This window comes from Echinops telfairi, unplaced genomic scaffold (genome assembly GCF_000313985.2).
Source record: "Echinops telfairi isolate 266 unplaced genomic scaffold, ASM31398v2 ScPeMD7_2291;HRSCAF=2852, whole genome shotgun sequence".
NCBI lineage: Eukaryota > Metazoa > Chordata > Mammalia > Afrosoricida > Tenrecidae > Echinops > Echinops telfairi.
In genome coordinates, this window is record NW_022106189.1 from 30,538,792 (window position 1) to 30,542,672 (window position 3,881).

The 3,881-nt window shown below is 53.6% G+C and overlaps 1 protein-coding gene and 1 pseudogene across 5 annotated transcripts in view; one reads left to right on the plus strand and one right to left on the minus strand.

The window, feature by feature from the left end:
* GFOD2 (glucose-fructose oxidoreductase domain containing 2) overlaps positions 1 to 3,881 on the minus strand; it is a 29,275-nt gene that overhangs the window by 1,765 nt on the left and 23,629 nt on the right. The gene's annotated exons all lie outside the window — the stretch shown is intronic.
* LOC115870706 lies at positions 1,142 to 2,139 on the plus strand (annotated as a pseudogene).

A 3,881-nucleotide genomic window follows, 5' to 3' on the forward strand; every position in this document is an offset into this window, starting at 1 on the left:
GGGCCAGACCAAGCCACAGAGGAAGGTGAGGGGCCCGCTCCTAATGGCAAAGCACTGGCGCTGCACAGGCTGCTCCGGGAAAGGACGGCCCGGCCAGGGGAAGTCATCAGCAGGCCAGAGAGCCCCGCTCCACGTGGCGAGAACAGGAGGTTTCGGAAGCATGCTTTCTGCCCTCACCCTGCACTTGTGATGCCCTCAGAGGGCGAAATCCCAGGGGCCAGGGATAGAGGGCTGGGCTCCGTCCCCAGGAAGAGACAGAAAGGATCAACATGCCAGTGTCTCCGAGGGAGAAACGGCCCAGGTTCCGAGTAAAGGCAGTCTCTTCTAATGCCCCGTGTGGACAGTGGGTAGAGGACCAGACACACAGGCGCAGGGTTCAGGAGGGACGGTGGCTGGGGGAGGGTGCAAGTCGGCTGTTCTCGTCCTCGTTCTGTAGACACTGACTCACATCCCACCCCAGTCCCAGCTTCCCGAGGGAGAGCACAGAGCATCGCGCTCAGCAGGGAGCAGGTCCCGGAAGGCACGTAGGGGAAAGGGCATCCAGACAGAGGGAGCTGCATGTGCAAAGGCCCTGCGGCAGAAAAGGCCCAAGGTCGGGGTTCTGAGAAGTCCTGGGTACATGCTAGGAGCAGGGGGCTGCCGCTCCCAGTGCTCTGCAGGCGTTCAGAGCCCTGCCAGGTGGCACAACGGTGGACACGTCACTCCAGGGGGCCTGCTGCAGGCAGGGCAGGGCTTCTCTGGACAGGCTCAGGTGGACCCTGTGCATGCAGGCCCTCACAGGGCAGCAGACACGCTGACAATCAAAATGCAGTTCGTCTTGTCTCAAAAGGGCTAGGGACATTTTATGAGGGGCTATCAACAAGTTCAAGGAAAATGGAACTTATTATTACCGACACTGTCCAGCTTGAATTCAAGCCAAATTCACTGCCACGGAGTCATTCTGGCTCATGGCGGCCCTACCGGACAGGGTAGGACAGCCCCTGTGGGTTTCTCAGACTGTGACTCTACACGGGAGTAGAAAGTCTCATCTTTCTTCTGTGGAGCAGCTGGTGGTTTCAAACTGCTGACCTTGCAGTGAGCAGCCCAACTTGTAAGCACTGTGCCTCCAGGGGTCCTCCCTGCACCACTGACTTCCCGGTACATGGGTGTCACCGGCACCTCACAGGGTGGGGAGAGGCGGCATCTCCACTGTGCCGAGCCGGCCCCCCTCTGTCAGTGGCATGTCTAAGACCACTGGCAGGTGAGAGACCGAGCAGAGGTCAGAACCACGCACGAACAAAAGGCCTGTGGTGACTGACAGACACACACAAGTTCCAGCCAAATCAAGTGAGTTAGTTAATTGTGCCAGCCTGGCCGATAATCACATGTGGTGCTGGTTGAAAGGTGGAGGGATAAATGGGTGGTGAAGCCTCGCCTTTCTAGTTCTTGGGTCTCTTGTTTTGTGATGGTTGCATCGGGTGCAGCTGCCTTAGCAGTTCCCTGCTTCAGCTTGCAAGATGGATTTCCTACAAGACATCCCCAAGGAGAAGCCGCATGGATCTATCCCGATGCAGCCCTGGGTGCTGGAGCAGCCATGTGGAGACCCCTGCCAGTGCTGAGATGCTTACACGTTCACTGACTCAGCTTTCCTCCTGCAGTCGGCATTATTGCCTCTGTTTTGTGAGGTGGAGGACTTTGTGGACTTGTGTTGGGTTAATGGGTTAATGTTGGACTTGTGGGCTTGGGCAGCATTGGGTTGGGATGTTTTCGTGATGCACATTTTCTTTGCATAAAACTCTCTCTTATACGTGAGTTGCTGTGGATTTGTTTTTCCAAAGTACCTAGACTAATACATCATGTCTGCACACCTTTTCTAGGGCCCTCACGCAGGCGGCGGTGGTAGTAAGCCGGGGTCCGGGGCGTCGTGTCCTCCAGGTTCAGGGGCCTCACCCAGAAGTTGGCAGGAGCAGGTGCTTTAGACCCTTAAAACCTCAGGGATTAAAGGCCATCATCGCCACCGAAGTGCTGCCTATCGTATTTGCCACACCAACTAAGCAGCATGTTGACCCGGCCTACAATTAGGCTGGGAAAAACAAAGTCCCCGAGCTGCAGAAGTTTTTCCAAAAATCTGCCCGTCCACCTGATGCAGGGCCTGCCTGACCAGAGGCGGTGTAGGACTAGCAGGGTGCGGACACTGGGTGGGACATCTACGGCCTCGTTGCCCTCTGTGGGGCTTCCTGGCCCCCGGAACAAATGAGCTCACTTCAGGACTGGGCGCTTTGGGCATGAATCCTTTGAAGTGTCCTTTCTTTCTCATTTTCAAAGCTTTGAGTGAACTACTTCACACGTTCATAAGAAAAAACGGGAACGTTATGAAAATACTCTAGGTGTGACCACGAAAGGCATCTGGCATGTCATTTCAACAACCATGCTGCTGTTCCAGTCTGGGCCCCGATTTTCCCGGAGGGGCCAGCTGCAGGTCATGCATGTTCCGGAGTATGGGGTGGGTGCGGAAGCCTTTCTAGATTTGGGTGTGACCCAGGAAGGCCGACGGGCCAAGCCCCAGTGCGTGGAATCGGGGTGGGATGTTCCCGTCATGTGGGACAATTAGTGGAGTTCTTCACAACTGCTCTGTTATGAGCTGTTTGTTTCAAACGGTTGTTTGCCTCATCTCAGATCTTATTGAAATTTCCTGTGTTATTGTTACGTATTCATCCCCCACAGGAATACCTGTTTAGTGTCCCACTTTAGACCCAGGTCTGTTTCATTCATGCAGCTGTGTTCCAAATTCTCCTTTAACTTTTGTTTTTTAATAATTAAATCATTTTACTGGGGGCTTGTACAACTCTTAACACAATCCACATATACATCCATTGTGTCAAGCACTTTTGTACATTTGTTGCCCTCCTCATTCTCAAAACATTTGCTTTCAAAAAAAACAAAAAACATTTGCTTTCTGCTTGAGGCCTTGGTATCAGCTCCTCATTCCCCCACCCCCATGAACCCTTGGTAATTTATAAATTATTATTATTTTGTCATATCTTACACTGTCCGATGTCTCCCTTCACCCAGTTCTCCACTGTCCGTCCCCCAGGGAGGAGGTTATATATAGATCCTTGTAATCTGTTTCCCTCTTCTTTAACTTTTAAAAATGGTTTGAAAAGGTAATTTATTTTGACTGTGGAATAAATACGTGGATGGGGAAAAAAAATCATCTCTACATTCAGTATGTGAAAATGCGATCTTTGAAAGTTTAGACATTCCCAGGAAAGTGGGTGTTTCCTTATGATACATACTGCTGACTAGGCCCCTCCTACAGGTAGGCCAGCCTGCCCTTTGGAAGAGGACAAGCACACTGGAGATAATGTTGAGCCCTGGCCAATCCTCCCGGCCCTTCTCACTTCCTTCCCTGCCGCCCTGGCCCTCACGCAGAGCCCACAGAGCATTCGGGAGACTCAAGCCTGGACCCCCAACACTATGCACACACAAACCACGGGGGAACCAATGCAGTAGCACATGCTGGTCCGCAGCCCACAGCAGAACTCCTCATTACAAAACTCTTCGATCCCCGCCCCCACCCTACGTTCTCAGTGATCACCAAAACCTTACCATGGGTGCTAGCAGGCCGGCCAGGGCTCCCTAGTTCCCGGGTAGGGAGGAAGGCCTTGCAGGGAGCAGCAGGGGCTCTGTGGGGAGCTGGGCGGCCTGCTACTGCCCCCTTCCCAAGGGACTCCCTGCTGGGTGAGATTTCATGACCTCAGAAGGAGAGCCCCAAGGCTGATGGCAGTCCGGTGGTTTGGGGACTCCCCACCTCTGGCAGACGGGGCGAGTGTTGGGGAACTCAGCTCTCAGACACAATGTCCCGTGTTGAGAGGGACCACTCCTGTGGGCGATGCCCACTG